We start from the raw sequence: 23508 nt of genomic DNA, 5'->3' as shown, positions 1-23508 counted from the left end.
TGAAAGAGATGTTCTAAGCCTCGGGACAGTTTAATTCAGATCAATCAGGCCTTTAAAAGTTAAAAAAAAAAAAAATCTGTAACGATTAGCTCAGGCCATAATGTTTGGAAGGGAACAGGTCCATGTCTTTGTCCAACAAATCTTCAGTTAGTCATAAATTGTAGAACAAGTTCTTCAGTAATAACTATAGAGAGACAAATCTAAGGGGAAAGAGGTGTCCGTTCCTAGGTAATATATTTTTCTCAAATGTGTGAAGCTGAGTTCAAGTTCATATACTAAAATGGGAAAGGCAGTTAAATTTGTCAGTGTAGTTGCTTACTACAGGCAGATTCCTTAACAGATTGCAGACTCCTAAAAATGCCTTTCTGTTTCCATAATCAGTTATCTTAAAATTACAAGAAGTAAGTAGGATATTATCACTAGTGATAGGTGGGATTTTGCTTTAAAAAGAAGCCTCTTTTCTAGGGTCTGAGGACTACGTACTTAAACGTTTCTCTAAATAAGTCAAATGACTTCCCTTAAATAATATTGGGCCTTTTCTGTCACACATTGTTGTAAAACAATTTAACACTTACTGACTTGCACAAGAGAAAGCAGACTGTGCTCTGTCAACATTCATTGCCTGGAGAATAAAATTATTTGTATCTATTTGTATTGTTTGGATTTGATTGTCTTTCACATTCCTCTTGAGAATCTGTTATTTGAAAATAATTTGATTTCTCTCTTTTTTTCATTCCAACTTGATAAATTAATATTCATAAATAAAAGCTTCAGAGGGAAATTCTTTTAGGAGAGAACTAAATATGCACAAATGGGCATCTGGATATGAAAACCGAATAGGTGATTGTGCACATAGACGAGGATGTACGCAAGCTGATGAGGATAGGTGTCAGAGTGAGATCCATACACATTTTGTTATTGCCCAGTGAATATAATTTTGCCATTACTTGTGAAAATCTATGAGCTTTGAGTTGACCTGGTAGTGCAGGGTCTCAGGACTAGTTTAGGCTTGCTTTGGCCTAATATGATTTTAGTTTCTTTTAATAATTGTTAGATTAATTGTAATATCAGAGTAGGGACCTACTATGAGCAAGTTTTCTTGTATAGAAATACAAGGGAAATATCAATGAAGCTTTTCTGTATTACTTTGGGCCTTGGATTGTAATTACTGTATTGTAATTTGAGCAATATTTTTTATTTTGATTAGGCAATTCAAACATTAATTGGGTTGTCCATAATTTCTTAGTTCCATATAAATGCTTTGTTCTCTTTTACTTAAAAAAAAAAAAAAAAAAAAAAAAGATTATGAGTTAGAGTTATGGTGAATATTTGTGATCTCCTTTAAAAAAGTATCGCTCATATTAGTCAGCCTCATTCACGTGGGTAGTCAAAGGGTACTCAAGTTCAGCCATGTTATTCTGCTTGGAGCATTTCTTCACATTGCATTTCAGGCTCTCCTCTAGAATTGAGATTACACATCATTCAACATCATTCATCAGTGTCAGAAGTTATAAAGCATCCCCCTCTGGGAAAAAAAAAAAAAAAACCTAATTCAACAACAACCACAAATCTGAGATTCTTAGATTTCTTAGATATATGGCATATCTCATTTAATTTTCAGTGTCGTTGCATTCTATCTCAATCATGCTGCAAGGTATTTTAATATGCATGTTTTCAACAATATAGCAGCAAAAGATGTGCCATCATATCTCTTTTACATGTGGAGAAGTACACAAATGCCCAAGGTCAAGTGTCTGAAGTAAATGGTGAATTTATGGTCAGGTCTCTGGATTCTGTAGTCCTAGTCTAAGTCATCAGACATATATTCAGAATACAAAATATATACATTGATATATTACAGCAAACATAGTTGTTTAAATAAATACTGATTTTGCAAATTTCTTAAAACACTTGTCATTTTTTCATAGCTCTTTCTATTCCCATGCTTGTAGGCTCAGCCACTTTTTTCACTGCAGTTGCAAATGAACGTGATCCAAGTACAAACCTTTTCAAAATACACATTTCAGTATTTGGTTATCAGAGTAATAGAAACAAATTTAAATTACTTAGAAACCTGTTTTTTTTTGATTTGGTACAGAAAGGTCACAGAAGGAAATGAAAGTGTATTTTTTGAAATATTTTTTTCAGTTAATAAATGATGTTTCTTTTGAGGATAGAATTGTATTTTTTTTCAACTTACATATCTTGATCACTACTGTCACTGGACATTTATTTGTTCCCCAGATCTTGGATTTCTCCAACACCAGAAGAAATCTGATACAGAAATGTATTGCACAAAAGAACACAAAATGTAAAGAACACAAAATAACAACAGTTAATGCAGAAAAAGCTGACGTTTTCAGTGCTTTTTCAGTCTGGTCTTCATAGTCAAATCATAATCCCAGACATCTGTGTGTGTATGAGTATGGTTTGTGAAGGAGAGAGACAGCAGCAGGGAAACAGTACAGTGCAGTGCAGAAACTAGATGTATTCATCCAGCTCTAAGGCTGGATAAATTTTACCCAGGAATGCTTAAAGAGCTAGCTAATATGATTGTACAACTTCTGCTTCTAAACTACCAGAAAATGTGACAACTGGAGGAGAACCCCGCAAAAAAGATTAAGAGAAATTTTTATGTGTATCTTTAAGAAAAGCGGGAAGGACAACCTGGGGAGCTACAAGCCAGACAGTTGATTTGTAAAGTCATAAGGCATGACCTCTTGGAGTATATTCCCCAATACAGAAAAGAAAAGATGATGATGATCGGGATTTACCTGAGCAAGATACACTTGATGAATCTAATGGATGGTCATGTGGAAGAGGGAATAGCTCTACCTTGACTTTATTAACATTTTTCACACTGTCCTCTGCCGTATTCCCATTTGTATACTGAGGAAGTATGATCTAGATGAGTGGACATTTAAGTGGGCTGAAAATCTACTGACACACCAGACTCAAAATTTCAATTGCTTAAGGATGATCTGGCAATGGAAAATAACTAGCTGAACACATCAGGGCTCAATACAGGAACAGATCTCAATCTACAGTCTGGATGTACCCTCAGCAATTTTGCAAATTAGCTAAGTGAGATCTGTGATGAAGGAGAAAAAAAAAAAAAAAAAAAAAAAAGGTTTATAGGAAGGACATTGATAAACTTGAGAACTGAACCAACGAAAACCTCATGAAGTTCAGTAAGGACAAGTGAACAAGTGAGAAGCTATAATGCAATGGCAGAATAAATCTTTATAAGCTAAAGCTTGACTTCTTGAGCAGTAGATCTGATGGGAAGATTCGGAGATTACAATGAGCACCACATCTATTGAAGGTAAAAAAAGTGTTCTCACTGTGAACAAGGCAAATATCAGAGCAGTCTACATTTCAAGAAGGATGGCTAGCAGGTTTATGAAGATTATCAGACACATGATCTATGAAGAGTACCTCAGAATTGGACTTATTTTAGTTGGTAATGGCCACAAGTTGAACTTTAGGAGGATTTTTTTTTTTCTATGAGATCCGATGAGCACTAGAACAAGTTGCCCACAGAAACTGTTGCATCTCCATTCTTGGTGGTTTTCAAGACTTATAGGAAGATAGCTAGAGCTGACCTGTTTTTGTGTTGACAATAGTCCCAATCTGAGTGGGTGCTTGGACTAAATAACCTCCAGAGGTTCCCTCCAACCGACATCTCTATGATTTTATGTATATACATATATATAAAAAATCTCTTAACAACAACAAATTTTCATTAGTTTGATCAGGCAATCTCAACTAATAACACATGATTCAAAGCATGTTTTGCAAGTTTTAACATTTCTGTGAAGAAAAATTTATTAGTCTGCATTTCATTATTGCAACATATTTCATTATTCATATAAATGACAATCAAAATATTAAGATGAAAGATGTGAACTGTACTGGGTATTATAGCTATTCTTTTTTTCTTAGTCAAAAGTTTTCAAAAGGCTTAAGTTGGTCCTTGCACAACCTAAAGTTACTTGGACCGAGCCAATTAGTTTTTGTGCATAATCAGTCTATGGCTCAGTTTAGTGTGTGGGCCTGTTCATTTGATTAATAATGGCTTTACTTAGAAGATTTTTTTTTCAGATGCTGTACCAAGAGGGTGGAGAGGGTATGCGAAGGAATAATAAACTCCATGTCAGTCTATCAAAAAGGAAATATGTCAGATACTGAGGCATTTCAGGATATTTATAGGTGAAGAAGGATACTTCTGTCTTTCTGACAGGAAAGCCACTTTACCATCCAACAAATTTATATTAGGTTAGTCATTCACTTTCTAAATCTAAAATGAAGACATATAATTCTTATTTTTCTTTGTGACAGTGGGGAGGAAGTAACGTATTCCCCCAAAAGCAGTGGAGATAATACTTAGAATACCAATTTGCTAATCCTGAGCTCAATGGAAAACTATCAATCTGAGCAACAGCATGAATTAATGTGCACCTCCTGAAGCATATTCTGATGCCCATTTTTCTTCAAAAAGAACAGGCCTACATCCATTACATCTCAGAAAATATGGTCTCAATTGAACCAAGTCAAAACAACCTAGTGTTCACATAAATATGAAGTTGGAAAATCTATTTTTCTCTCTGCTTTCCACATACATCTCTTTCTGCTTTAGGCAGCTCTCAGAATAATAAGAGACATACATAAGCTGAAGGTTTTACTTCCATGTTTTACTTCCATGGAAAAACAATCCCAGTTAACTTACTGGGATTGCAACCTACTTAAAGCAATAGTAGGAAGGATAGTGTATTTGGCTATTAAGATCACTAAAATTACAGTTTAAATTTCATAAATAATGTAGCATTTTCCTTGCTTCTAGAGCTGTTTGCCTTTTTTTTTTTAATTTAAACTTCTATTGGCCTATTTTTCATTGCATTTGGAGTTTTTGGAAATTTATTTTTCTACCTCAGATTTTAACGTCTTTCAAAAGTTCAATAATGAATTGAATTTCCTATGAAGTATGTTTTGAATTGATAATTATTTGCTCCTGATTAAAAAAATAGGTTGTTATAAATTATTCAGAATTACACAATTTATCATAACATTTTCAATCAATTAAAGATATTCAGACACATTTTCCTACAGCCTGAAGTATATGCATTTTATTTTTAATTTCCACTAGGCAGAAATGAAAGTTTTCTGCTGTGTTCCACCGTTCTCTCTGATGGAGAGTCTGTGCTGGAAATAAACAAAAACAACAAAAAATGAAGCTGGCACCTTGGGATAATGTGGCCTCACGTTTTATGATTTTACTATCTTAGAGAAAAAAAAAAAAAAAAAAAAAGCATCATGGCAAAGAGAAGATTAATCAAAAAGACTTCCACATCTTTATATTGCCCACTGACTGACACTCTTCTTGAGACTGGCACATTCCATTTTTCCTCAAGTGCCACCACTTTGATTACTTGCAAGATATATCCCAGTTTATATCAAAGTAAAGTTATGTGGGTCACCTGTGTTTTATTTCTATAAATGGTATTTTGAGGGATTCTTATGTGTAAATGACATCACTGGTGTGTGTTGATGCTGAGTGTTGAAATCAGATTTGCATTCCATTCCACTCACTGCAGAAAAAGTTCATTATGAGTTTTTCTTCGACACTGAAAGACTTTTTGTTTTCTAGAGTTAATCATAAGGAGGAGAACTCTTTTTCTGTTTATTTTCCAATTTTAAATACATTGCTGCTTTAATGCTTTAAAATGTCTTTTTGAGATTCATCTTTTGGAACTTTGTCTTTTTTTCTTTGTTGGACTCTATAAAATTACATATACAGTGTCAGCTTACCCTCTGCTGAGTTACTCCTTTCTCTTTGTTTAAAAAAAAAGAAAAAAAAAAGGAATATTTTATTTTCTTTTTTTTTTCTCTTGCAACAGACAATGTCTGTTTAAGTTGCATTAGAAAGATACAGTATTGCAACACAGCTTCCTAAAAGTACAGGACAAAGAGTTTAACTTCTGTTCAAATAATTAAAGGCTTCTGTTCAATTAATTCAAGGTTTGTATATTCTATATACAAACAGGCAAGGTCAAGTTGTAAAGGATTTTTTATAAGTAAGTCTTTATTTAATCTATGTGGGAATTGAGAGTACATATTGGGCAGACAAATTCTATACCAAAATTTCTGTCCCACAAAACCACAGTCCTTTGCATCTGGCTGCCATTGCCCATCCACAATATCCTCGCTAGACTCCTGATTTTACTTAGGGTCAGATAGACAACCTATATGATAATTGTTAAGGGCCAGGGGAAAAAAAAAGTTCTTTTGCCACAAAAAAAGGCTTCATTCCATTCTTCAGTTTATTTAGGAGGTGAAAGCAAAGCCTGCTTTCACCTCCAGCTCACCCCATAATCACATCCCTTGCGGTACAAATACTGCACTGGAAAACATTGCCTGTCAGGATGTGATCTAGTTAGTGTCGTTGCTTCTTCTCCAGCAGCTGACCTTTCACATACTTGATAATGCCCTTTTTAATACATTTCTTGTCAGGTTTATCACTGAATATTTAAATACTGCATGTTCAGTGTGCTCAAGATACCTTGAAGCTCACGACAGCCACCTAATACTCTGGACTTCTAAACAAACCTAAACTTCCTGCCACTTCATGTATTTCTGTATTGCAAAATAGAAAGGGACCTAACTCTGTCTCTTGCTATTTAAATGACTTCTCCCTTTTAATCCTGAGTAATGTTCATACACTTATCATAACAAGTCAGGTGTTTTTTAAATGTTTGTCCTTTTCCTGTTCTACATTAGACTCATCACATAATTAGGACTCAGCCCAGACTTAAGAATAACTAGCACACTGGCTGGGATTCACTTATTGGTTTTTGGGAATCATTTACTCACTCTTTCCTTATACTTATGCTCATTTCTAGACATTTTAATCCAAAAGGATGTGTTGACTCAAAGAGTTTCATAAAATGAATGAATTTTGCCTTAATGCCCAGTCCCTGAAGGAAGATTCCAGGAAGATCTGATGAGCCAATAATGAATGAAACTTTGTCTATAGATACTTTGTCTATATTTTTAGCCTCCAGCTCCAGAAGTTTAGCCATGTGATCCTGAGGGAAGGTGAAACAAGTGGAGTTTAGCACTTGGAAAATTTAATTATCCTTTGTAATAGAACATCTCCATACAGAGAGATTATACTAGTTATCACTATCTACAGACACAGCTTATAGGACTGCTTTCCAAAACTCATTCTTTATAAATAGGATCCATTCAACAGTAGACGTTCATTAGTGTGCATTTCTTTAAATCATGACCATTCACCTTTCCCATGAAGAATAAGTAGCCATGTATTAACAGCGGCTAGCAGCAAATAATTGGCTATTTTTTAAGCTGACTGAGTAGATTGTATTCTTACAGTATGGTAACTCTATTCCATAACACTTATTTGATATTCAGTGTGTTTTGTAAAAATTCTTTATTTAAAAATTTACTTAAAATTTCTCTAAACAAAGTTATATTTCTTATTAGTTCTGATAGAGATTACCATTCCAAGTTTAAGAGTTATAAGCTTCTAAGTTTAAGAGTTTCCTCTTTTTGGGAAATGCCTGGAGTATTTCTTAACAGTGAAGGTGACAGAGCACTGGAACAGGCTGCCCAGAGAGGTTGTGGAGTCTCCTTCTCCGGAGATCTTCAAAACCCGCTTGGACACAGTCCTGCGCCACATGCTCTAGGTGATCCTGTGTGTGCAGGGGGTTTGGACTAGATGGTCTCAAGAGGTCTCTTCCAACCTTAAGCATTCTGTGATTCTATTTATCCTCAAGTGGAAATGCTAGTTGCTTGTGTGAGAACTGATGGACGAGGTCTACCGCAAATCTCTAACTGTGTCCAGCTGTGCCTCTCACTGGATCTCAGCATGAGTTGTCACATTCTGCAATTTAATGTCAAATGACTTCAAGAAATTACAGCTACTTATATGGACAACTGCCTAGTTTAAACTACAGAATTCATCTGATTTCTCAAATTTCTCGAGTCTTGAAAGCAGTTCCTGTTGCATTCATAAAAAAGTTGCATCATTTGCTTGACAAAATATTTATTTTCAAAAACAGTTCACTGCAAGATGTTTTCAACTGTTCCTAATTTGAGAGAAATTTCCCAAGTCTGGAAAGTCTCAGAATACTAGAGTTTTATTTCATATATGTATTTTTTGTGTGTGTTGGATTAACTCAGCCCAAGTTTTCATTTGACTTTTCTTTGACAAAAGGGATAAACTGAAGAATCAGTTTTTCAAACGGCCTTAATCACTGCCATGCAGCCATGAAGGAACTCCTGTAGATACTGTCTGTAGATATATATTTCTCTTAACAACTTCAGTAAAATTCCTTAGAAATGCGAACTCAGTTTGAAGTTTGAATGCATGTTATTTAACATTCATTTTCCAATCCGATCTCTATTTCTTCTGTCATAGGCACTCATTAAGAGGATGTCCACTAAATAACAGAAGCACTCCATTATATACCATATAATAAATTCCAAATGTAAAGAGACATTAGTTTAATGAGTTAAAAAAAAATCCTAATTGCCTCTGTTCTGATATGAAAATGAAGAATGTCCAAGTCTTCATTTATTTCCTGTTCCTCTCCCAAGAAGTTCCTTTGTTGTATACTCCAATTCTCATACTTTCCTAAGAGATGGTGAATTCTCAGCAGAATTTACCCACTCAAAGCTAGACATCCAGAACTCCAAACAGGGCTGTCAGCTGTCTTTCTTAGCATCTTTCTCCTTGTTCTTCAAAATATTTTACGATTCAGATAAAGATACTCTAAGTGCTAGAGTTTCTGTCTTGCTTATGCACGTCACATTTAGATGTCTTACACTCCTACCCTGCTGTATGCAGCCAGATGTCTGAATGTTTCTATTAATGCCTGAAAAATCATGACTTCTAACAAATATAAGCCCACAGAAAGTTTGCAACATAAGCTACTGAGCTGTCAGTGAGGTTTGATCACAAACACAAGAATATCTGCTCTACATATCCAGCATGAACAATGAAAGAGCTGATGGCCTGATATAAAAGGTCTAACTACTAGACAATTGTGAAAACAAAACAAAAGCAGGCCAGCTCAAGGCAACCCTGAGATATTCTGAGCAATTCTGAGATGCTCTACTGGTAGGTCCACACAAGGGCTAGGTTTGTTTTTTTTTAGTAAGGTCAAAACTTGTGTTTGTTTGTACACTTTGTAGCAAAAGAAGTAAATAAGATGAACCTTTCTCTTCTAATCTACTCCCTTCTCTCATGTGCGTCAAAAAAAAAGAGTCTGGAAATAGTTTCCAAGATGGGGACCCAGTTGTCTTTTTCTTATTCCCTGGAGATCATTCTTCTAATTCTCTGAGTGATGCTTCCTCTATTGGTTAAAATTTGTTTTACACTCACAGGCTGTATCGGCATTACTGAATAATACAGGGCCAAATTCTGATTTCTGTTCTGAGGTCAAGTGTCACCCTTTGGCTAATTCTGTCTCTGTCAGATTTGTCCTGAATCCATGTGGTTAAACAAGTTAAAAGTGGAATTGGACAGGGATAAGCAGTGGGGACAATCAGGGATCGAATGCTCAACCCCATTCTCTGTCCTTTCTTTTCTGGAGCACACATGTACATACTGACATCTAGGAAAAGGAGAGTTTCTCATTTGATGTTTCATCCTGGACCAGAGATGTTGTGGAGTCTCCATTCTCATAGATTTTCATAACTGACCTGGACATAGCGCTGAGTAACCTGCTATTGCTGACCCTGCTCTCAGCGGAGGTGTGGACTAGACAGAGGTGCCTTCCCACATCAGTGATTCTATAATACGGTGATGAAGAAAATGAAAGAACAGTTTTGCGATGCTAGACTGACTATTGAAAGCTGAAAGCTGATTGAATGTTAGAAACTTATTCTAAGATTTAAAATTGTTTTGTATGCTTAGCACTTGAGATAGGTGCCATCATACCATTTTGTTTAAATCAATGTTGATCACATCCATGGTATTTTAGAAAACAAAAGGCATCAGATACTATCCTAGAGAATTGATTTCTGCTTCTCAACATGCTAAACAACTTTCAACATCCAGGCTATTCTTTTAGTACTGTAGACATTCTGAGATATTGCAGCAAATCTGTATTTCTTTATTGAAAACTAAAGCATAATTTCTGTTCTCAATCCTAAAAGCAAGTTACTTATTGAAAAACAGAATAGCTGTAAGCTTATTCTTTTTAGGTCATTGAATATACTTTTTTAAATTTTTATTTTCAAGAAATTATATGCTTAACAGAAAGAGAAAAACAAGTTAGAAGATTAGAAGATAATACAGTACATATGGAAAAAAGAACTGAAAGAACTGTTCTGTTAAATTGGTACTATAATGATAGGATATTTCTACACATACAAATTAATTTGTCAACGTCAGTAGGTTTATAGCATTGCAACTTTTTACTTTGTCTATGGAACTAGAATATTAAACAATAAAAAAGACGAGATTCTTTATGCTACATATATGTAAGGAATAGGAACAGCAGTTCTGGCCTTTATTATTTCTCTTTCAAAATGGAATTTCACAGCAGTTCAGTACCAGAGTGCTGATTTTATATCATTTTATTCTCTTTTTCTTTGGTTGCATCCTAAATCTAACTATTTCTTTTTTGTAACTGACATTAGCTGGCAATTATTATGTCAAAGCAGTTTGGCAACACATTTATTTGTTAGCAAAGTTTTCTCAGAATATTGCCATGAACTGTAGCAGTTAGAGCATTGCTATAGCACTGCTACAATTAGTTTTGGGGAAAATGACTCAAGGTCAACAAACACCAAGTTTTTTATAAGCTACATCTAACAAATAACATGTACAACTTTTGAAAACGTCTACCAATTCAAGGGTCTTTCAGCAGTGGAAAAAAAAAGAAAAAAAAAGTGAAAGAAAGATCAATAATGTGTTAAAATTTTAGTCCTTGACAGCTCTCTGTTATTTGTGATACAGTGTCATCCCTTGATATCATAGCTCTTCAGTTCTAAATATGGTGTAACTTGAGACATAGTTTCCTTTCCTGCTTTTCTTTTCTTTCTTTTTTTTTTTTTCTTTCCCTCCTAGTGTTAGACTGTAGAACTCTTAAGTGACTTGTTCAAGGTCACATCCCAGGTTATGTGTGTTTAAGTCACAACACAGGGAAAGAACTCAATGCAAGCATGTTGTCTGCATAGTCAGATCTTTACACCACTAAAGCAAATCCTGAGAATTGACAGCCTGAGCATCTACACATCAAATTCTATAAGGTGTGATCAACTGGTGCTTGGGAAGGTCACTGAAGAAAGCACCTCTGTGAAGGGGGCTTTGAGATCTAAACTGCCATTCTTACCGTTCAGGCGAGAGAGACAGTTTAAGGTTATTCTTAGCTCCTTTAAGCTATCTAAGCTATATAAACTGAGCTTCTAGCTGACTGAAAGATGACAGTACTCGTGAGCTGTGGAAAAGACTGAACTGCAGTAAACCATGAAACTTGTTTTGGTGGTTTAAATTTGAATGTCTTATTTTGCTGTAACATAGCATTAATAATCTCCCACAGTTAATTACTAAATGTTTACTATAACTAGGAACTGGAAAATAGTAGGTTTCTAACCTGTAATTTGTTGATACTATTTCCAAATTCAGACAGACGGCCTCTTTATGGGTTTAGTAACTATTGGAATGCTAAAAGACAATGTAAATTTGGCAAGCTTATCTTTTAAGGGAAATAGTTAAGTTTCTAAGTAGACAAATGATTAATCAAAACAAGTTGCCATAGGCTTTGTGTAGAGGATGTGATATTTATGCTATCTGCTTTAATGCTTTGTATAATAAATAGTTCATGAGGCATGTCATACTTTTTAGCTTGTTATAAACTGATTGAACTTGTATTTTAGAGACATGATAAGTGTATCTATGTTAAGTCTTCCAAAAGCGGGTATAACACTTATGTCAGGAAGTGAGAATGGAAGTATCCCAAATCATATATTACTAAGCAAAATAACAGTGTTGTTAAATCAATAAAAGTGTTATCTGCCAGTAAAATGCCAGTAACAATATAAATGGCACAGATATAATGTAGAATCATGCCTACATATCTTTATTGGTAGTTTCTTCCAAGTAACATAATCTTGTCAATTTTTTTAACCACCTGAAGTTATACTTGGTGGTTGAGGCCTCCAAGCTCTTCGGAAAAATGCACTAATAATTGATGTGCTGTAAATTTTCTGTATTATTTTGTATCACTCAATCTGGACATATTTTGAACATGAGTAGACATTTTTATACTGACATTAGATATACTCATTTGCGCTAGTATGCTATCTTCACTATAAAAAAAAAAAGGAAATAACTTCTCTTTTCTCCTTCAAAACTGAGATATGAGTTTTATGAGATATTTCAAAACAAATATGGTGTTGCTTAGAATGAAGTGATTTAGACCTGATGTACTAGGAAGAAAATATAACTCCACTTTCTGACAATAAAGACATAGACCATCTTGTTTTTAAAATGTTCTCTGTGTGATCATACGATCATCTACTGAATTAGCAAGAGTCAACATATGGAACATAGTGTTTTGTACAACAGTTAGAGCAACTTAATTCACTAGGAAATTATTAAGAGATTTCATAAAGCTTTTGGAAAAAGCTTCCAAATGAAAAAATATGGTTACATTAGGATGAGTATTTTTGGAATATCGTTTTTTTCCTGTAAATTAGTGTCTCTGATAATGTATGACTGCCAGCAGTTCTATATATCAATGTAATATTCTTCCTCACTTCTTACGCCTTGGGTGCTAGAAACACACCGTTTTTTTTGAGCAGCCTGATTGTTTGCCTTTCTGCACTGTGGCCTTCTGTGAAGTAGCTTTCTTTGCTTCTGTAATTGCACAGGAGATCTTTATACAAATAAAGTAGTCCCAGCAGGACAGAGCTCTGCCTTTCTGTGTACCTAACACTAAGTTTTTCTGACAGGACTTATCAAAGAGTGACATCTCACACAAGTAAAAACAGCACATAGCTATTTGCAAAGATACTTTCCTCGTGGGTCTGCTCAGGAATGTGTTACTAAATTTGATGACGAAATGCTCAAAAATAGTCCAATGGGTTCTTTTAAGTCAGATGAAAATTAACTCTGTGATACCAGTCTTTGTATGCAAGCAATTCTGCATAGACCAGAATGTAATAAATTGGCAAATAGCAGCTTATTAGCAGTCACAAAGCCGGATCATGTACACAGCATTATTATTAAAAGACTAAGTAAAAATTAGATCACAACCTCCAATATTTCCCTGGAAGTAGTTGCTAACTTTGTGTATTGAATAATATATGAACTTCCTTCACACAAAATGCAGACTGAAACCGTCTTACACTCACAATTGTAGATATACATTTACTGCTGTGAGTGTTGCTTTCACCATTTAAAAACATCTCTTAATAAAACTATCGTGTGTGGTACTGTATTTATAAATTAGGCCTCCAGTGAGACTTTTTAACACTGAACAAGAAAATAAAGCAGTTCCTTTGCAGTGAAGAGTTTGCATCATGTACATTACTGATAAAGTTCCAGCTAGGTGATGTGGATTGAAATTAATTAGATTAAGTGCTGTAGATTAAGTAGTATAGATTAAGCAGTTAAGTGGAGTAGATTGAAAGAATTAAGTGGTGTAGGTGGAAATAATTAATGTAAGCCATAACCATAATATGTTGATGCTTTTTATCCAGCTAATTTTAGAAATATTACCGGAAATATATTTAAAAACAGATTATAATGTTCTTGACAGTGAGGGTGACAGAGCATGGAACAGAATGCCAAGAGAGGTTGTGGAGTCTCCTTCTCTGGAGATCTTCAAAACACGCTTGGATGCAGTCCTGTGCCACGCGCTCTAGGTGACCCTGCGTGTGCACAGGGGTTGGACTAGATGACCTCTAGAGGTCCCTTCCAACCTTAAGCATTCTATGATTCTTTGATTCTATGATTGATAAGTAATTCTTTCCTATAGATTCCAATTGAGTGAATAAAACACTTCCTTTATCAGTTTATATATAATTTTAAAACACAAGAAAAAAAAATCAAAAGCAAGGTTCTTATAGGCTGAAGGACAAAAGGCTGAAATTATTATTTTATACCATTAATTTTAACAATAAACCTCTACCCCAGCATAAAAAAAAAAAAAAAAAGGATCCCAACAAGAAAATTACAGAATGGTAACTTCACTTGCTTCCCTTTTGAGCAATGTCTCCTTTGATAGGATTAAGAGCCTGCTAATACTCTGAATACTCTGTTGAGTAATAGTACTGCTGGATAATTTAGCACTGAATCATTTGTCATTGTCTGTCACTGTAGAAATAATCCTGCTTCTGGATTTTTGAAGTATGATTACCTGTGAATTTCAGAGTCTGTTTCTAGAATTAAAGTGTTCTGTGCAGTATAGGATATGGGAATCTGGCAAGGTTACTTTATTCTTCATTTTGATTAAAAGCAAGGCAATTTCTTTACATAAAATTTAGTGAATATCAGAAATGAAGATAGTTCATTTTTGAATGCATTAAACGGTGAGCTTTAGTTATGAAATATTTGGTACTATTTTTTTCTGTATGTAAATAATTACACAGTAACAGAAACTCAATCTTTTCTGATGCTTCTTTAATAAAAACTGAATATGGAAGACCTTCCAGAAGGGAAGATTTTTAAAAACTTACATACATACAGAGGAAAAAAAAAAAGACAAAACAAAAGATAAAAACTTGTATTATTTATAAGTTTCATTCATAATGAGTAAACGTGACCCCAGGGAACAAATATTGACACAATCTAGGGTATTAAAAAAAAAAAAAAAAAGGGAAAAAGGAAAGGACAGGACAAAGGACAGGGCAGGGGAGGAGGAGAGGAGAGGAGAGGAGAGGAGAGGAGAGGAGAGGAGAGGAGAGGAGAGGAGAGGAGAGGAGAGGAGAGGAGAGGAGAGGAGAGGAGAGGAGAGGAGAGGAGAGGAGAGGAGAGGAGAGGAGAGGGGGAAGGGGGAAGAATTTTAATGTTCCTGCTAAGAGTGCTCCCTCCATGCCATCATATGATTTCTATCTACTAAGGTTGCACCATGGACAATTAGTTTCTATGTCAAATTGCATCAAGTACTTTGAGCTAACAGAAAGCTCTTCTTGGTTTTGTGTAATATAATTATAGCTTATAAAAATAAATGAAAAAATGAATCATTAGTCAGAAATATAAACATGACTGATATAAAGTTTTTAAGGTATATTTATAAAATCACTAACCCTATAAAATGAGAAAAATAATGTTTCTGTGATAGAAATTAGCTCACATTAACCGTCTCGGAAGAAATAAGTGAGGGAAAATCATGAGTGAGTGTTAAGTTCTTATTTCATTTGTGTTTAAATATTTCAGCTAAAGTTTAGAAAGGATTGAAAGAAATTTGGAAGAAAAAAATTTAAATGTAGCACAAGATTCCTAAATGAAGCACAGTGATCTCAGGCACTATCATTTCTAAAACTCATCTAAACTTGAGTAAAATAGGCAGCAAATATTTCAAGAGGAATGAGAACAAATTCTAAGTGAAAGTTCTGGATAAAGTTTAACAAACAAATTCTAATTGAAGTTTAATACTATATTTAAATTTAAGTATTTTTTGACTATATCTTATCTGAAAATACATTACTATATTTAAATATGAATAATATTATATGAAGAATGACAATTAAACGGCTGTTTTTCCTGCTGCCCAGGAAAGCCTGTGCCTGCTTCCTTCTGAGGTATTTCTATATATGCCTGTCTATTTTTTATTAATGGAATCGAAATCAGAAAAAAATCAACATCAAATTGGGACTGTAAGAAATATAAATGCTTATCCTAATCAAGGAAGAATATAGCATTCTGCAGAGTAAAAGGGTATTAATCATTGATTATTGTCTTCTGTAGAGGTTCCATCAGCCTGCAATGATAGAATTATATCTTTTGCATTTACAAGCTGGGTGTCCTCTTACCAAATTCTTTGATGTGATAGCTAACACATATACATAGCTTTAAATTTGATATATAGCCTAGCAGACACAGTACCATGACACTTAAGCTAGTCAACTGTCTAAATACTAAACTCAAGTCCTTTATTCTGCAACTGGCCTCTTTGTAGATAATTAAAAACGTATAGTTTTCAATAGAGATTTCAAAATCATGGTCAAATTTACCTGATTTGTACTATTCTATATTATTTTTTATAACAAATCACCATAATTCTTTTCCACATGGTGTGTCACATAAATACTTGAAATATTACTTCTAGTACGCTTACCATCCAAAGAATAATACTAGAAAAAAGAATGAAAAAAAAAAGTATTTAATTTGTTGAAAAGACCATCTTCTGAATTTTTTATGTGTTAAATGTCTATCTTGTGCTAAAAGGAATGTATAGAAATTTGATGGGGTGGAAAAATCATAAACAGTTTAAAAGTTCAAATCTATAACAAAGTATTTTATGTTGAACAAATTATTTTAATAACAATTGTAAGAAATTAGGATATGTCATTTTGAGGAGGAATGTAGAAAAAAATGAAGTCATTAAAAGATTGGTCAAGGAATTTACTTCTATTTATTTGTAATTTTATGGAGATTGTGACTGGGTAGAATTGGGCTAGCTTCACATTTCTTTCTTGCCTCATGATCTGAATCACTGACTTTTTATTTAAGAAACTATCAACAAAGAGAGAAAAAGTGTTTTTGCTGTCAGTGCCCTTTTTCATGTTGTTTAGTGCTTGATTTTCTATTCTAAAAGCTTGAGTGTATGACCTATTTTCTAAAGACCTTGGGATAAAAATCAACCTCATGTTATATTTGTTACTATAGGACACTGTTTACAGAGATATCTATGTAGATTGTTATCAGCACAATACCACATTGTTTAATACATTCCCTAGATACTCTATGTTATATGGTAGCATGTAACATGAATTTCTATACACCACTGAAAAAGAAATGAATATCTAGTTCAGCAGATGCGGGCACTTGAAGATGGAGACAAGATGTCTTTCAAGAATGGGGAATAAAATTCTATTTTTTCTCCACCTGTGGCCTCCTTTGATTACTCTTTTTGCCATGCTACCTGTTTTTGTCTTTTTGTTTTCAGAGTAGAGATTTCACAAAAGATAGATCCATGATTTCTGAGACTATATCTCTTGAAATCAAACTGCACTTCTGGAAAAAAAAAAAAGATAATTACCTTTCCACTTTTTGCCAATAATGACTAATATATCATGTTGTATTAAAGCTTCTACAGAAATTTACGTATAGTGAGGAAATAATAGTCAAAGGCTTTGTTACTTCTGACAGCTTGCTCTCATTTTCTTATAGTTCTTACAAAAGGTGGCCTTCTATCAAATGAACTGTCATGATGTTTATGGTTAATATGATAATTAATGGATTTGTGAAGTTATCTTAGTTGTATAACTCAGAAGATAAGGTTTCAAGATTCATGGACAACTTGAGAACTGATTGAGATCAATGTCAGTAATATACAGATCTTCAAAATTCCTCATTGAGCTACTTCTGAGTTAGAATCACTCTTTTTTTTTTTTTTGACCAAAAAGTCTCTGTGATCCTAAACATGATACTGGGGCGATTTAAGTCCCACCAGGCAGGCAATAAACCAACCAACCTGGATACTGTCTCTCTCTCTTTTTTTTTTTTTCTCTCATTAGTCTCCTTAGCTACTTTCTTTATTTGTTGTCTTTTAGTATATTGTCAATGTGAATGATATTTGCTTTTAGTATCAAGTAAATTCTCTCTCTTTTTTTTTTTTTTTTTTTTTGGAAAGGAAACAGAAAAGAAGCCACTGGAAAGTAGCAGTGAATAATTTGTAGAGGTTTGGAAAGAAAATGACCAAGTAGAAGTGAATATTTTGAAGAGATATAGTTGGGAAAACCATAGTAGAATTGGGAAATCAATTACACAGAATATCAGAAAGATATCATTGCTGAATCTCATAGTTTCTGTACATAAATATCTAATTCTCTGCAATCTTTACTGTGTTTTTTATGGATATAATAGAAAGAATGCTTCAGCAAACTAAACTGCTGATGAATTACAAAGAGTTTACCTGAACTGACTATACGTTATATAGTGAAAGTCCTTTAACCTTGAAATTGTACAAGTAAAGAATATAATATGGCTATTGGAAGACAATTAATTGATGAAAAGTGAAAACAGAAATAATTTGGACAAGAAAGTAAAGGAGATAATAGCAGATGATGGAATGTAAAATTAAAGGCAGAATCTTTCAAATTGATTTTTTTTCACGTTAGCTAGTAGACACTGACTGTAAATATGAAAAGGAAGAGTATTTTGTATGAGATGATTTTCCTTTTTTTAACTTTGGGTAGCTTTTTTTTTAAATTTATTATTCAAAACTTCAAACTCAACAATGACTTTTCTATAAACCCAATAATGTTGCCAGCAGTTTCTAAAAACATTCAAGACATTCACATTAAACATACTTACCAGTAGCACTTAAAAAATACAAGATTGAGGTCTTTTTTTTGCCTTTATTGACTTACTGTGTATACAGAGATTGTGAATGTATATGTCAAGGAGACAGACAGAAAACAGACACAGTCACTATGTCTCTCTTTCTGTGTAAACACAGAATCACAGAATTACAGAATGGTTGAGATTGGAAGGGACCTCTGTAGATCATCTAGTCCAAACCCACTGCACAAGCAGGATTACCTAGAATATGTTGCACAGGATCCTGTGCAGGCAGCTTTTGAATATCTGCAAAGATGGAGACTTAACAACCTCTCCAGGCAACCTGCTCCAGAATTCAAACACCCTCACAGTAAATAATTTTTCTTCATGTTCAGACAGAATTTCCGTGTTTCAGTTTATGCCTGTTGCTTCTTGTCCTGTAATGGGGCACCACTGAAAAGAGTCTGCCCCCTCCTCTTGTCACTCTCCCTTAATGTATTTGTTAAGATCTAATCTCAGTCATCTCTTCTCCAGGATAAATAGGGTCAGCTCTCTCAGATTCTCCTCATATGAGAGATGCTCCAGTCACCTAATCAACTTGGTAGTCCTATGCTAGACTTTTTCCAGTAGTTCATGCTCTTCTTGTACTGAGGAGACCAGAACTGGACCCAGCACTCCAGACACAACCTCATCAAGGTGGAATAGAGGGGGAGGATCACTTCCATTGACCTGCTAGCAACGCTCTTCCTAATGCACCCTAGGATACAGTTTGCTGCCCTGGCCACAAGGGCACATTGATGCCTCATGGTCAGCTTGTCCACCAGCTCTTCCAGATCCTTCTTGGTAGAACTGCTCTCCAACAGATCAATTCCCCCAGCTTTTCTTAGTATAAGGGGTTATTCCTGCTTAGGAGCAGGACCCTGCACTTGTGTTTGTTGAAGTTCTTGAGGTTACTCTCTGCACATCTCTCCAGCCTGTCCACATCTCCCTGAATGAGAGCATCAGTCACTCCTATTACAACCACATTGCTGCTTTTTTGTTTGTTTGTTTTTAATGTAGTAGATTAAATATATGCTTAGAGTTCCTAGCTCTGCTATTAAAGACTTTTTTTCCCCAAAGTTTAGGCCCAGCAGAAAGCCAGATAATAAATAACTTTCATCTATCATTTCTGCAATACACCATGTGGCTATTTTTATAGGTGCAAATAATTGTTTTGGACTTTTATTTTCTTCTATATGGCATGTTCTTAAAATTTAGAGTGAAGTAGGATTAGTCTTAAATCTCATATTTCTTAGTTTCACAATATAGCATTTTAAATTTGACTGACTATATGACTGTTTGACTATTAATGCGTATTTGCAAATTGATGATTTGTTATCATCGAATTTCAGTACATTTGCACCTTCTAGGAAAAAGAAACTAGGTGACACTAGGCTGTCCAGAAAATATGATCAAAAGTTTTTAATTTAGTAAATCATTTAATGACTTGCTCAGTCTTCCTTGTAGGAACTGAAATATGAACATAAGGATACAAGAAATGATCACTATTTGCCCAGGCAGCTCCCTGTTATGGTACTCATTGCCACAATACAAGAAACTACAGAAGCAAATATCAGTTGTAGCCATTTTCTCTTCCACATTCCCATACTATTGGACTGAAGATATTAAAAAATACACCAATGTCCATTCCCTTTAGTAGCTATTTGTGGGTGATATTGCATACTTGGTGATCATGAAAAAATATTAATTACTTTACAGATATCTGCAAATTAGAGGTTGTGAGGGAATACTAGAGTGAAGGGGTGTATACTAGCATAAATTCTCAGAACTTCATGATTGCCTTTTGTTACACATTTTCATCTTTAAAAATTATACATTATATATATGTATGTGTATGTATGTGTGTGTACCTATCTGTAGAAACATATATATGCATACATGTGCATATATAAATATTTCTGTATGAAAAGTAATAAGACAGTGTATAAATGGAAATTAATTAAATAGCTAAATAATAATGTTTTCCTAGAATAATAAATATTTTCTTGGAATTCTCAGCGTGGAACATCTCCATTTTAAAATCTTAGCAATCCTTAATAGTAACTTGAAATTTTTATTGAAAAGCTATCCAGAGCCTTCAGCTCAATTTCAATTACAATTCATAGAAAAGTGTGTGTATACGTATATCTTTTATATATGTACATAATATGTAAAATGAGAGCTACACAGATATTATCAGGGAAATTTTATCATGAGAACAGATAATCACATTCTGCCTTTACATTGGTCCAATCATTAATTAATCTGAACAGAGAATATTAAAAAAAAGAAGGAAATGTATGTAAATATGTATGTGTGTGTATATGTCACAGCTAAGGGCCACAGTTTGTATAAATGATTCACAATACCCTGAAAAGAACTGGGATGATGCTAGTACTTTCAGCATTCTAAGAATTAAGCTGAGTTAAAGGGGAAACTCAAATTCTGCAAGCTATGAAAAGACAGATGTTAACCTCCTGAGTCCTCTTCCAGTCACCTGCCAATCTTAGTACAAAAACCAACACAAAATGTAACATGCTTTTATACCTATGTAAAGTCTTTATGAAGATTAAAGCCTTTCATTAACTTTTTTTTTCAGGCAAAAAAAAAAAAAAAAAAATCCTCACTCTCCTCAGAGATCACAGTGAGATCTTTTATAACAGATTTCCCTGTGTGTATTAATTCGTTTTTACTGTCGATATTTCAGCTGCTGTTTTGGATTACTGGACATCCATAAATCTATGGACCCAGCGGGGATGCACCCAAGAGTGCTGAGGGAACTGGCAGGGGTTATTGCTCAGCTGCTCTCCATCATCTTCAAGAGGTCATGGAGAGCAGGGCAGGTGCCAGAGGACAGGAAGAAACCAGTGTCACTCCAATCTTCAAACAGGGCAAGAGGGAGGATCCAGAAAACTACATGCCACTCAGTCTCACCACCATCCCTGGAAAGGTGATGGAGACCCTCCATCCTAGAGACCATCTATAGGTATGTCAAGGAAAAGAAGGTGATCAGAAGTAGTCAGCATGGATTCACTAAGGGTAAGTTGTGTCTGATGAACCTGATAGTCTTCTACGATGAGGTGACCAGCTGGATGGAAAATGGGAAAGCCATGGATGTTGTCTACCTTGACTTCATCAAGACTTTTGACACAGTCTCCCATAACATCCTCATAGGGAAGCTCAGGTAGTATAGACTAGATGAGCGAACAGTGAGATGGATTGAGGACTGGCTGGATGGCAGAGCCCAGAGGGTGGTGATAAATGGTGCCGAGTTCGGTTGGAAGCCTATGGCCACTGGTGTCTCAGAAAGGTCAGTACTGGCACCGGTGCTCTTCAGCTTGTTCATCAATGACTTGGATGAGGGCACAGAGTGAACCCTCAGCAAGTTTGCACTCCTCAGCAAGGGGAGGATGGGGCCAGGCTCTTCTCAGTGGTGGCTGGTGACAGGATTAGGGGTAACAGGTGCAAGCTGAAACATAGGAAGTTTAATCTCCGTATGAGGAGGAACTTCTTTACTGTGAGGGTGACAGAGCCCTGGAACAGGCTGCCCAGAGAGGCTGTGGAGTCTCCTTCTCCAGAGATCTTCAAAACCCACCTGGGCAAGCAGTGAAGTGTGGTACATCTTGTTCAAAGTCAAAAAGTATTAAATCTATTTAATCCAAAGGAATCATTTTGATTATTATTATCCCTCAGTCCAGTCCTGTTTCCTCAGTCCAGTCCTGTTCAATTTATTCATCAATGACTCGGATGAAGGCACAGAGTGCTCCCTCAGCAACTGGGGGGAGTATCTGATAGCCCAGAGGGCTGCACTACCATCCAAAGGGACCTGGACAGACTGGATAACTGGGCAGTGAGAAATCTCATGCAATTCAACAAGGACAAGTACAAGGTCCTGTACCCAGGAAGGAATAACCCCAGACACCAGTACAGGCTGGGGACTGACCTTCTGGAGAGCAGCTCTGCAGAGAAAGACCTGGGTGATGACACCTGGGTGGACAGCAAGTTGACCATGAGGTAGCAGTGTACCCTCATGGCCAAGAAGGCGAATGGGATCCTGGGGTGCATTAAGAAGAGCATCTCCAGCAGGTCGAGGGAGGTGATTCTGCCCCTCTAGTCAGCCACATCTGGAGTATTGTGTCCAGTTCTGGGCCCCTCCACAGATGTGGAGCTGCTGGAGTGAGTCCAGCGCAGGGCTACAAGGATGATCAGGGGCCTGGAAAATCTGCCCTATGAGGAGAGGCTGAGGGAGCTGGACCTGTTCAGCCTGAAAAAGAGAAGGCTGAGAGGGGTCCTGGTTTGGATATATAAATACCTCAAGGGAGTAAGTGAAGAGGATGGGACTAGCTTCTTTTCAGTGGTGGCCACTGACAGAACTGGAGGTAATGGCCACAAACTGAAACACCAAAAATTCCACAGGATCTTAAGGAAAAAATTCTTAACAGTGAGGGTGACAAAGCACTGGAACAGGTTGCCCAGACAGGTTGTGGAATCTCCTTTTCTGGAGATCTTCAAAACCCACTTGGATGCAGTCCTGTGCCACGTGCTCTAGGTGACTCTGCATGTGCAGGGGGGTTGGACTAGATGACCTCTAGGGGTCCCTTCCAACCTTAAGCATTCTATGATTCTATGATTATCTGGCATTGTTTTAGACTAGGTATCATTAGGTAGAAGTCTCATATCACAGTCAGATACAAGTGCTTTTTAACCAGGATGTTTTAGGAATATAAGAGAAATATTTCTTTATTTGTAGCTCTAAGAATATATTTTAAAAATAATAATATTTAATGATGACCTAGATCAGCATGATATACAAGTAAAGTGATAGCTTTACATATTAAAATACACTTTTTAAAATTAGCATCTCACAGTACAAGTTTTTAGTGTATTTACCCTTGCCACTCCAGCACATGGGATTCGTGCCTGTTATCTTTATGCACTGAAAGACTTTCACCCTATAAAATGAATACCAAAGCAATTGTGCATGTTCA

The sequence above is a fragment of the Tinamus guttatus genome, unplaced genomic scaffold (assembly GCF_059628265.1).
Source record: "Tinamus guttatus ecotype Peru unplaced genomic scaffold, ASM5962826v1 Tinamus_guttatus_pri_ptg000668l, whole genome shotgun sequence".
In the NCBI taxonomy this organism is placed as follows: Eukaryota; Metazoa; Chordata; class Aves; order Tinamiformes; family Tinamidae; genus Tinamus; species Tinamus guttatus.
Note: the sequence above shows the minus strand (reverse complement) of the source record.